The 13,345-nt window shown below is 39.1% G+C and overlaps 1 protein-coding gene across 2 annotated transcripts in view; it reads right to left on the bottom strand.

Moving 5' to 3' along the window:
• Positions 1–13,345, bottom strand: part of FILIP1L (filamin A interacting protein 1 like) — a 119,965-nt gene that overhangs the window by 77,966 nt on the left and 28,654 nt on the right. The gene's annotated exons all lie outside the window — the stretch shown is intronic.

The raw sequence follows: 13,345 nt of genomic DNA, 5'->3' as shown, positions 1-13,345 counted from the left end.
TCCTTAGGTTTCTACAGACCAAAATGCCATTGCAAATTGAATGTGTTATTAAAACCATAGCATTCACATTTCACAGCCTACTTAACCAGTGGTAAAAGTTGTGAAATACTGATGCAAAGGAGTTCTGTGAGATTTTTGGAGATGGAAAAGACTTTCGGGCAAGGGGCAAAATAACAAATGACCTGAACCAGTGAATGTCAGGATGGTAACATCGGTTTTCAGAGTTTCTTTTCACTTGTTACTGTACTCGCCCTCACGTACAGTGACTATTTTGTGGTACGCATGATAGTCAGCAGAGGGGAAGGAGTAAGGAGCATTGAGCAGTGAAATGAGTCTTGCTTAGTCAGGCATTCTTCCTGGGGTTCTTTGGAAATTCATCCCATAACTTCTTCCTGAGTAAAGAGCCCATGAATAGTTTGGCACCCTCAGAAAAAGAAAAGTCAATGAAAGCTTTTGATTTTTACATTATTTATCCCCTCTTGCCCTCAATAAACAATATCCTTTTTATTTTATTTATTTATTTATTTTGCTTTTTTTGGGTCACACCTGGCGATGCTCAGGGGTCACTCCTGGCTCATGCGCTCAGGAATTGCTCCTGGTGGTGCTCGGGGAGCCATATGGGACGCTGGGAATTGAACCTGTGTTTGCCATGTTGGCTGCGTGCAAGGCAAATGCCCTACCCGCTGTGCTATCGCTCCAGCCCCAACAATATCCTTTTTAGGTTCCTGAAAAGAAGTTTTTCAAAGGCAGATTATATTTTCTGTTACCAATTTAGTATACTTCGCAGATGCTTTGATTATTTCTTTGCCATGATACATATTCTTTTAGACTTGAACATTACTAGTGTATTAGATTTGCAAATGGAAGTGACATATTTTAGGATCATGTGGGAAAATATTTCAGATTCTTTCTCTAAAGTTTTTTTAATCAGTTTTATTAATTAAGATATTAAGATGATCAAAGTCACTGTGTATAAAGGTTTTATTCAGTTGTTTTTGTGTGTGAAATCTGTTTGGTAGTAATTGTGATTATATTGTTTGTTTTTCCTAGAAGTTTTTCCTAACCCTTTTGGCCTTCTTCAACAAAAGACACTGAGCTAAAGTAAGAGGAATAATGTATATGTTCATGAAACTGCTATAATGAAGTTGAGACTTTCACCACATTTTGATTATGAATCCATTGTGATCACTTTACGACATCTTTGCTGCATACCCATTAGCATCCAGTGAGGAGGAGAAAGGTCCTGGAGCCAGAGTACGCTTTTTTTCTTTTCCTTTTTTTCCTTTTGCCCTTTTTGGCTTTTCGGGTCACACCCAGCGATGCACAGGGGTTACTCCTGGCTCTGCGCTCAGGAATTACTCCTGGCAGTGCTCAGGGGACCATATGGGATGCTGGGAATCGAACCCAGGTCAGCCATGTGCAAGGCAAACGCCCTACCCGCTGTACTGTCACTCCAGCCCCCAAACTATGTTTTTGATCTTGACCTTTCCGCTAGTCCTTCACCTCTCTATGTCTGTTTCCTGATGTACAAAGTGGATATAGAGTATCTTCCTTATAGCACTGTATTAAATGAGTTACAGCCTTTAATTGCTTAAAGTAGCACCCTCACGCAATAAGTATTCAACTAATTCATCTTACATATTCCTAACTCTTAACTGTGCTGTTCTCATTATATTAGATCTTTGAAATCCAGTGTTGTTCAGAATCAGTGTGGATGGTATTTTAGGACGAAATGAACACCAGTGTGTAAAAGTTTTTTGTGAAGTTAGGATGTAGCATGCATGTAGAACAGTGTTTAGTATAGAGCAGGTGCTTGGTAAATGTAGCATGAATTAAAAAATCAAATGCCATAGAAACATGGTGGTACCATTCTTAAGATTCATAGTGATTGAATTCTGGTCACCAAAGCCGTTCAACTTTCTTAGACTTAAGGGAGCTTGTTTCATTTGCAGGATATTGATAACATAGCACAGTGGGTAAGGCATTTGCCTTGCACGCAGCAGACATGGTCGACCCGAGTTCGATTTGTCTTACCCTCTTGGAGAGCCCAGCAAGCTACTGAAAGTATCTGACCCGCACGGCAAAGCCTGGCAAGCTACCCGTGACGTATTCAATATGCCAAACACAGTAACGACAAGTCTCACAATGTTACTGGGCCCTCTCAAGCAAATTGATGACCAATGGGAGGACAGTGATAGTGTCAGTGACAGTGACTTGGGTTCCAGCCATGGTATCCCAGATGGCCCCCAGATCATTTCCAGGTGTGGCCCAAAAACCAAAACACCACAAAAAAAAAAACAGAAACAAAACAAACAAGCACACACACACAAAACCCCAAGCGACAAGATACTGTCTTAAACACTTATTAAAATATTGATCGATTCATTTAACCTTTTCAGCAGCAATGGGTAAATAATATCCTGCTAAGCAGAAGAATAAGAATAAATGAAGAAACTGAATTTTGGAAGTTATTTTAAAGAAGTCAGGATTCAAACTCAGGAAGTTTTACTCTAGGGTTTGTGATTTTTACTCTGTTATAAATATTCTAGAATTCTTGTTATTTAGTTTGATCTTTATTTTATTCTTCTGATGTTATCTTGCCCGCACAGCAAAGCCTGGCAAGCTACCTGTGATGTATTTGATATGCCAAATACAGTAACAATTGTCATAATGGAGACGTTACTGGGCCCGCTCGAGCAAATTGATGAACAACGGGAGGACAGTGACAGTGACAGTGATGTTTATCCCCATCACCATAAAGTACCATTTGTGTTAGTTATTTCCTAGCCCTGCCTTTTTTCTTCTCCCACACTTAAACTGGGCTTTTTTTTTTTTTTTTTTTTTTTTTTTTTTTGCTTTGGAATTAACCAAAAAAAGTTTAGCCTATTGATGCTTAGTGTTTAGAGATCCTGCTGTAATTGGGACACCTTAGACATTAGGCTTTTTCAAGGTTTTCTGATAATCTACTCTCTAGCTTTCAAAAATTAGATATGAAAGTTTTAGAACCACTGATAAGAGGGAAATGAAACTGATGCAGGTTCTAGAACATGCCTGATGATTCCAGGAGTTGATCAAACAAGTTGGCATTGCTTCTGATTGAGAATTATGGCGGCATATTAGCACTGCTGGGTGACAGTAGCATTGGAATTTAATTGTAATACTATTCTTTAAAGTTGTTTTGAAAAAAAATCAAGCAAACATTAACAATACCATAGTCATGGTGGCCTTCCATGCCCGTGACCATTTAAACTATTCAAGAAACTTGTTTGGATCAATGGCTGCAAGTGACAATAGGATAATACCTTCCTTTAGAGTGGCCAGCTTACTGCTCTAAGGAAAAGAGTAACCTGGCTTTATTCAACAGTTTAGCAAAATTTATATATATATATTTCAAATGTTTATGGTTTATCATCTCAAGATTAATGCCAAATCCTCAAAAATGTAGTGATGAGCAATGACTCATTTTAGCTCATGTCAAAACAATGTGCTTTTGTAATTTTCCTGTCCCTGGAGAAGCTATTAAACACCAAACAAAGTGCCTCAGAATGAAACTGATTGAGTGTTTTAAATTATGTAATTTTGCTTGGCTATTAGCCAGATGTTCATTGGGAAAACTGACTGCACATCGAGACCTGTGACTTGTATTCACAATGATCCTACACAGTTTACTGAGCTTAAATTATAGTGGTGCGTATTCTAAAGCTCAATAGCCAAAGCCGAGCTTCTTTGCATAAACAATTTGTGTAACTCCACTCTCAGCCAAATGGGTTTTCTTTGTTAAACTCTAGACAGGATGTACCTAATGGATAAGGTATTTTCCGCTGTATTATCTCCTTGATAAATAGCACAGATTCCAACAAGCTTAAAAGTTTAAGATTGGTTACATAGTACATAGGTAGGTAAAGAGATGACAGATAGGTAGAAAATTTTATAAAGATTTCTGTATAAGTAGTATCATGTATCTTGTCCCCTGTAGAGCATATTGTGCAGTATAGTAGGGATACACAAAGTATGTGTTGCTGATAAGAATGATAACAATAAACAAAACAAAAGTATGAAGAATGTGTTTTGATTTATTTCCTGAGGGTTTTCTGCCAACTCTAGATGAGATCTTTTTTTTTCTTTCTTTTTTTGTAATTTCTTTTAGATAAGATCTTTTGAGTCATTGTTACACTATGTTTTATTTTTTAGGAGCAAATATCTTCATTATTGGCTTACATTTACCAACTTACCTAATAAGAAAATTTACCATGTTAAATTCAACATTTTTCAGGCACACTTTTTTATCAGTATAATTGACTCTTAATATTAATAGCCAATACATTTTCAATATCATGTGGCATCTTTTTGAGTGGACCTTTGGGGTCATGTTCTGACAAACAAAAATATCCCATACTTATAATAGCTTCTGAGTACTCAATTAGTTCTTAGTATTTGATGGACTTGAACTGTCTGCTCATTCTCATTTCTTATGCAGTATGGAATGAGTTTTGTTTGGTTTTGAAAGCAGTTCCGTGAGAAGAACTGATAGTGAAAACTGAACACCTCAGGTTGATTCTCCAATATGGCGGTAGAACAAATTTTTTAATCTTCCTCTTTTTATAGGATATACATTTAAAAACTAACAGTATGAACAATTCTATGATAATTTAATAGTTAACATGAAATAGCGATAGCACAGCGGTAGGGCGTTTGCCTTGCACGCAGCCAACATGGCCAACCCGAGTTCGATTCCTTCGCCCCTCTTGGAGAGCCCGGCAAGCTACCGAGAGTATCTCACCCGCACGGCAGAGCCTGGCAAGCTCCCCGTGACGTATTTGATATGCCAGACACAGTAACAACAAAGTCTCCAATGGAGATGTTACTGGGCCCGCTCGAGCAAATCGATGAACAATGGGAGGGCCTTTACTTACTTACTTTACTATGAAATAGATAAATTCTATAAAACATACAGTTTAGTAAGCATGAGGAGAGGAAAATTAAGAAAAATTTAAGAGAAAATTTAATAGACCTACAAAATACAGAAATGTGTTTTATCCTAAACATGGGAATACTCGCTTTATGTTAAGAAAGTATTATAAGATAATGCTTAAGTATTTGCATAAATAATTCATATGACTACTAAATCTATAGATTTAGTAGTCATATGAATTGACATAGAACATTCCATATATATTAAACACTAAGTCATTATTGAAAGTGAATAAAATCCCTTAGTAAGGTAAGAATAAGCCAACCTTAATCTAGTAGAAGACCACCATAATCTCCATGAGTGAATGCCATACTCAATCAACCATTATTCTTGAAGAAGTTACTCTCACGAATGAGGACATCAGCAGTCAGTCCATTGTAAGACAGAAAAAACTCTTCACAGTGTCAAGAGTGGTAATGCAAACCACCTGGATGATGCAGTTTTGATCCAGTGTAAAAATCTTTGGATTATAATCAATGATTTCTACTAGGCACCAGACAGACAGAAGGATTAACAGATCAACAGAGGAGTCTTTGGCAAAAAGGGGTTCACACTTGATCAACGGCACACTTGTTGATGAGAAACTTAGCATATCCACATGTTAGGTTTACTGACATTTTAGTTACTTGTTTAAAAAAAATTAACCTGTATTACGTTTCATGCTAATACAAACATAATGATGAGGGAAGTTCTATATGAAGATAATCTAAAATTTAGATTTTCAAACTGCAAAGAAAAGTGTATTGTTACCAGCTGAATGGTAAGTCATGTGTCAAAGCACACTCTCACTCAACTCAACCTAGAGCTGTTAAAAGGAGTGGTCTCGAACAAAGAACCTTTACCCAAGACCAGTTCACTGAGGTGATATTGCCTCATACTTAGGAATATAGACAAAAGGTCACACTGCTAGATTCTGTTGGCCTCACTGCTTTTAGCTCTGTATCCTTAGGTACCTTATTTATCTTCTTAGGCCTTAGTTACTTCATCTGTAAAATATGCTGCTAATAATAGTACCGATCTCAGAGGGTTGTTATGAGGATTAAGGGTTAAAAGGACTTAGAATAGTGACTGGTAAATAGTAATTCAAATTTGACTATTAAGTGTAATTTATCATCTAAGTTTGCAAACCCACAGGCCTCTGCACAGCTTTCTGGCACCTAGCATCAGAAGTAGAGACCCTGATTGGTGAGATCCGTGACCTGACCTCCCCAAAGTCTTTGTTTCTGTTTTCACTAAGATACTTCACCTCTAAACCTATTCGAGGCCCTTTTTTTTTGTTCTCCAGACTGAAATAAAGATGAAGCTTTTGTCCCCTCGTAGTACAAGTTAAATCTACTTGTACCAATTTGTGTTTAATGAAAAACTCTTCATTCGTAATAGAAAAGTATGACTCTAAGTAATAGAAACAAGCCCCAGCTAATTGAGTTAAAGAAGATCTTTGGCCAGGAAAACTTAACTATTGAGATATGCATCTTGTTTTTTCCAAGCAAATGCTTCTGCCTCAGAATCTGAGTGGGCCTTAATCCGCTTACCTGATTTGAGCTGCCCAATTTTCAGACAAGCACTTTGCATTTCTGGCAGCGGTGAGTATGATGAATGTTTTTGTTATTGTTGCTCTTAATGGTAAGTGTGTGGTTTTTCTTTTCACTATAAACAAAGGTCTGTAAGAACCATAGGTCAGATTGTTTGGCCCATATAGTAATATTTTGTTATTTACATCGTTTGTTAGTGGTTCTGTCCCTAGTCTTGTAATAGCTCTTTAGTGGGGACAGAAAAATCATTGCCTTGGAATTTGGTGGAAATCCATTCATTTTCTGTCAGAGCAGATTTTTTGGCATTGGTATTTTCAATGACTAAATTAAAATAGAACCTTTTAAAATTTCGTGTGGTCCTTTAAAATAGGATATTCCAATTAAAGGAGGTCAAAGAGTCTTCCAAACAGTACCTTTTATTAGTCTGACATCTTCCTATTACATTTTTCCCCTTTTCTTTATGGCTGCTCCTTGCTTTCCAGGCAACCTGCCACTTCCTCTTATTTCACTCACTACCTGTATTGACTCCCTAAGCCTTGTCTTCCTGTGCCTTTTTTGTTTTTCCTTTCTCGGTCACACCCGGCCATGCACAGGGGTTACTCCTGGCTCATGCACTCAGGAATCACTCCTGGCGGTGCTCGGGCAAATGCCCTACCCACTGTGCTATCGCTCCAGCCCTCCCCGTGCCTTCTTGCTTCTTGGGATTTGCACACTCCGTCCTCACACTTCTGTCCATTTTCCTGAGCATCAGTTGGCTCTTTCCCCTCAATTTCACTGTTTCTACAAGTGACCATCCACTCTGTTCCCTTCTAGTCTCTGACGAACTTACCAAGAGGATATTATTAAACTCGGTGTCTTCACATCCTTCCCACTCTCTTTGGATCCTTGAAGTCTGGTTTCCCACTTGCTGGTCTATTGAAATTATTCTTCCCAGCAGCATTGGTGTTTGCATTATTAGATACAAAAAGGCTTCCTCCTCTGCTTTTCTACACAAGTTAACCAAGTTAAATACCTACCTATGGGGGCTGGAGTGATAGCACAGCAGGTAGGGTGTTTGTCTCGCACGTGGCTGACCCGGGTTCCATTCCCAGCATCTCATGGTTCCCTGAGCACCGTCAGGATAATTCCTGAGTATACAGCCAGGAGTAACCCCAGTGCATCACCAGTTGTGACCCAAAAATAAATAAATAAATAAATAAATAAATAAATAAATCTCCGCCAGTGCCTTGAAATTCTTCTTTTTGCATCCAAGAGTCTGGGCTTTCGAAATTCTCCTTGTGTATTATAGACTACCTTTCTTGATAAGTTCCCTCTCCTCCCCTCCACACCTGGCAAGGCCCAGGAATTACTCCTGGTTCTATGCTCAGGATACTCCTGGCTCTCCACTTAGGATACTCCTGCCAGTGTTTAGGGGACCGTTTGGTATGCTGGGAATTAAACCCAGTGATCAAGGCAAGTACTCTACATGCTCTGCTATCATTCTGACTCCCTCTTACTTTCTGTGTTTTATTTATTTTTTAATTGGATCACTATGACACACACAATTGCAAAGTTTTTTTTTTAATTTTTTTTAAACATACAATGTTTCAACACCTGTCCCTTCACTAGCGGGCATTTCTTACCACCTGTGTTCTCATTTTCCCTCCCTGCATAATCCAGCCCTTTATTTTGCATATTACTACTCCCTTGGTTTTGCATTTTACTACTCCCTCTACTCTTGTTTCAATCTTTCCCTCCTCCTTTAATACTCATCTTTATCTTTAGTCATTTCTTACCTGAGTTCTATGTATTCCACAAGTACATTTCCAACTAGATATTGACCCATTTCTCAAGTGTAATATTCCAAAGCCAAACTTGTCTTCCAATGCCAATTGCTGTCATTATGCTGTCACGTAAGTGCTGTCTCTTATCACTGAGACTCCGTAGAGTAGCTGAGTTTAATCATTTCTACCTCTCACATCTTCAGAATGCAGAGTATGCTTCATTTCACAACTTCCAAGTATTTTTGTTCCTTTTTGCTGTCTTATTGAAATACAAATTAATCTTTGATTATGTACACAAATGAGCTGGAGCGATGGCACAGCAGGTAGGGCATTTGCCTTGCACGCGACCGACCCTGCCGACCCAGCTGACCAGGCCAACCCGGGTTCGATTCCTCCACCCCTCTCAGAGAGCCCGACAAGCTACCGAGAGTATCTCACCCGCACAGCAAAGCCTGGAAAGCTACCCGGGACGTATTCCATATGCCAAACACAATAACAATAAAGTCTCACAATTGAGACGTTACTGGGCCCGCTCAAGTAAATCAATGAACAACAGGAGGACAGTGCAGTGTTATGTACACAAATATCCAACATACAAGTTAGTGCATTTTAACATATGTCTTTAACAGATGAAAATACAGAACATTTCCAACTTTGTAGCAGGGTTTTTTGGTGTATGTGGGTGTGTGCCACCTTCAGTTGATACCCACTTTCTTTGCAGAGAGAAGAAAATGGAGATAGCCGCCATTTCTTTATCACTATATCATTATCATTAATTTTATGTATTACCATGAATCATTTTATTTATTTATTTATTTACTTTTACTTTTTTTGGATCACATCTGGTGATGCACGGGGGTTACTCCTGGCTCTGCACTCAGGAATTACCCCTGGTGGTGCTCAGGGGACCATATGGGATGCTGGGAATCGAACCTGGGTTGGCCGCGTGCTATCTGCTGTGCTATTGCTCCAGCCCCTTGATTTTGTCTTTTTATTTATTTGGGGGATGGTTGGACCACACTCAGCTATGCTCAGGGCTCACACCTGACTCTGTGCTCAGGGATCACTCTAAGCAGGCTTGAGAACCGTATGTAGTCCTAGGAATTCCCGAAGTCCCTACCCAGTATCCAGTAAGTCCCCTGCCCACTGTTCTAGCTCTCCGGCCTTGATGTCCTCTTTTTAATTTTGCTTTTCAAGCAGAATTTCAGTGTTATCTTATTATAGTTTTAATTTATGTTTCCCTATTATCAATAATGTTAAATTCCTTTGAGATAAAGGCCAGGAGGGTGGCCCACGGCTTGGAAGCCAATCTCATGTGCTGGGGGAAAAGGTGAGTGAGATGGAGAAGAGACCATTAAGCAAACGATGATTGGAGGGCTCACTCAGGATGGTCGATGCGTGCTGAAAGTAGGCTTTGGACCAGATATGATGACTGCTTGGTGCCTGTGTTACAAACCATAATACCCAAAAGGAAAAAGAGAGTAAGAGGGAATGTGTCTGCCACAGAGGCAGGGGATGGGTAAGGGTCGGGGTGGTGGGAGGGACACTGGGAACATTGGTCGTGGAAAATGGACACTGGTGGAGGGATGGGTACTCAAACATTGTTTGATTGAACCTTGCACTGTAGCACTGTCTTCCCATTGTTCATCAGTTTGCTTGAGCGGGCACCAGTAATGTCTCCATTGTGAGATTTGTTACTGTTTTTGGAATATCGAATATACCACGGGGAGCTTTCCAGGCTCTGCTGTGTGGACGGGATACTCTTGGTAGCTTGCGGGGCTCTCTGAGAGGAATGGAGAATCGAACCTGGGTTGGCCCCGTGAAAAGCACACGCCGTACACAATGTGCTGTTGCTCCAGCCCTATTTAAATATATTCAAATTATATTTGAATTACATTAAAATATAAAAATAAAGTATTTATATATAATTGAAACTTAATCACAAAAATTTTTAGACTGTAACTGTATCTCATGATGATTCATTAAAATAAAAAATAGGTGCTTTAGATCCTCTTTCATGGAACATCTAATAAGTCTTTGCCTTTTGAGTGCGGGGGGCACACTGGCTGTACTCAGAGTTTACTTCCCACCATTTGCTCTGGAATCACTTCTGGCAGTGCTCAGAGAACCATGTCCCATGGATAGAACTGGGTCAGCCATGGGTAAGGGAAACACCTGACCCCTGTATTATCTTTCAGACCCAGTCTCTGCCTTTTAAAATTGGTTAGTTTTCTTTATTTAATTGACTTTTATGTGTCATAAAACATATATATGTGTATATTATATATATACATATATATATATACTTGATACTGGTTTTTGTTGGTTGTATATATGGCAGATGTCTTTTCCCAATATGTAACTTGACCTTTCATCCAATTTATGCATGATCTCATGGAACAGAACTTATTTGAGTTTATTTTTAAAATATTTCAAAATATTTTTTGATACCTTAAATAATAAAGGTAGCTCAAATTCTCCCCTGACCTTGAACTTGTTCCTGACTCCCTATTTAGTACTTAACCCTATTTCTACCACCTGAAAAGTAGGTTTCAGCTCCTGAGATCCTGTGCTGGCTTTGTCACCTAGCACCTGGTAGGCACTCAGGGAGTATTTTGAAGTAATGAATAAATAATCTAGGCAGTGTGTTTCTCAGGAGCTAAGACTGTAAGTCTAATATTAAGAAATATTGATGTCGATTTGGTCATGCTATAACTATAGCCTAGCTAGGAACTGAAGCTTTTCCATTGTGAGGTTCAAACTCAGCAGTTATGAATCAGCAGATTTGCTGTGGTGTAACACTTTGGTCTTCCACAGTACAGCCCAAGGAAGGTACCTTGTACTAATTGCTGACAAAGTGAGATCATGACCTCATTTGACCATTGAGCAACAAGACTTTCTGCCTGCTATAGAGTGAGAAGAGGTTCACGTGGAAAAGGAGAAGCTATTTTCTATTCAAGGCAGATGACTTGGCTTGGACAACTATGTGACAACTGGCTTCCCTCAGGTTCTTTGGCATCTCAAAAGAACATTCGAACCATATTTGAGATGCCATTGTGTTCCTACCTCCAAATGCCACACTTGACGATTCTGATTCAGTGTATTTGAAGTTGGGCTCAGAAATCTTTTAATAGTTCCCTCCCCTGGCACTGTTGTAGGCACTTACTTAGGTTTGGAAATGCTGGCGGAGAAGGGTTAAGAGCTTTTATTCATGAGTCAGATAGACCTGAGTCCTAACACCTCTCTGTAATTATTAGCATTCTAATTTTGGTGTCTTTATATTTTAGTCTGATTATTGAGTATTAAGTGGAAAGTCACAATATCCACTTTAAAGATTATTATGAGGATTAAATGTGATAATCCATCTCATACTAAACAGTGTGTAACAATAAACACTAGTAAAATGAACTATTGTTATTATTACTAATTAGTAAGTTATTTTATGGGATCTTTGTTGGTATTGGTTTTCGTATAGAAGGCAAAATAAAATCTCCTGTGTCAATGAAAATCGGCTGTGTCGTATAAGGAGCTCATCTTTTCCTTACTGTCATTCTTATTTAATTTCAAGGGTTTAATGCAAACTGTATGTGGGATTATTCTAACAGTCCATTCCTTCTTCATGAATTATTTGCCAGTGAATATATTCTCTTTCTGTGTTTATCTGTATATGTAAAGTAGTATGGCAGAGAAATACCTAGAAATTTTAAGAATTGGGGCATGGATGTTGGAACACTGTCTGACTGAAACCCACACATGAACAGCTTTGTAACTCTGTATCTCATGGCGATTCAATAAAAGGGAAAAATATGAGAAAACAACAACAACAAAAAAGAATTGAATGTTGTATTGCAGTATCTCTTAAAAATTTAATATTAATGTGCCATCATTTATTTATATTATTATTATTATTATTATTATTTGCTTTTTGGGTCACATCCGGCGATGCTCAGGGCTGACTCCTGGCTCTGCACTCAGGAATCACTCCTGGCGGTGCTCAAGGGACCATATGGGATGCTGGGAATCGAACCTGGATTGGCTGCATGCAAGGCAAATGCCCTACCCACTGTGCTATTGCTCCAGCCCCAAATGTGCCATCTAAAGTCTAGAAGCTGAAGCCATGAGTTAAAGAAGATACTGAAGGACCAGGGGTGTGGGTCAATTATAGAACATGAGCACGACCCTGGTTTTGATCCCTAACTGGCTAGTAGTGACCCTAGGAGGAGAGGAAAGTGGAGAGGAGGGAAGAGGAAGAGGTGGGAGGGGAGGGAAGGAGATGGGGGAAAGGGAAAGGAAGAGAATTAGAGAAGTCTGGAAAGAGTACAGGGTTAAGGTACTTGCATTGCCTGTAGACAGCCCTTGTTCGATCCCTTGCCCTCCATATGGCCCCTGAATACTGCCACGTTTGGCCTCCCAAACTCCAAAGAAAGAGAATTGCAGCCAGTCACCTATTTCTGGTAACCTAAAATCTTGTCTTTTGGAAAATTTAAAAAATCTTATCTCTATAAAATTTTTAATCTACTTTCTTTTTTTTTTTTCTTTTTCTTTTTTGGGTCATACCCGGCGATACACAGGGGTTACTCTGCGCTCAGGAATTACCCCTGGCGGTGCTCAGGGGACCATATGGGATGCTGGAAATTGAACTCGGGTTGGCCGCGTGCAAGGCAAACGCCCTACCCGCTGTGCTATTGCTCCAGCCCCGAATTTACTTTCTTAATCAAAGAGAGAATTAAGCAGAGGTACCCTGAACTTGGGTTTGGTGATACTGCTTCCAAAATACCTTGAGGCTTGACACTGCTGTCTCCGTCAATAGGAAAAAGCCTATATTGTGTGCCAGAAGCAAGAAATATTGACATGATTGTGAAAAATAAAGAACACTCAAAACTTTGTGGGGATGCAAACTGGTCCAGCTCTTTTGCAAATATGGAAATTTCTCAAGATGCTAAAAATAGACTTATCACCTAATTCATTAACTCTATTCATAGGTATCCAAATAATATTATAAAAAAACACATGCAAATGATAAATGCTTACTTAATGTTCAGTAATACTTTTTTTACAGTATCACTTATGTGATAATT

This window comes from Sorex fumeus, unplaced genomic scaffold (genome assembly GCF_029834395.1).
Source record: "Sorex fumeus unplaced genomic scaffold, SorFum_2.1 ptg000129l, whole genome shotgun sequence".
In the NCBI taxonomy this organism is placed as follows: Eukaryota; Metazoa; Chordata; class Mammalia; order Eulipotyphla; family Soricidae; genus Sorex; species Sorex fumeus.
The sequence above is the reverse complement of the archived record's forward strand: the minus strand, read 5'-3'. Positions and strand labels throughout refer to the sequence as shown.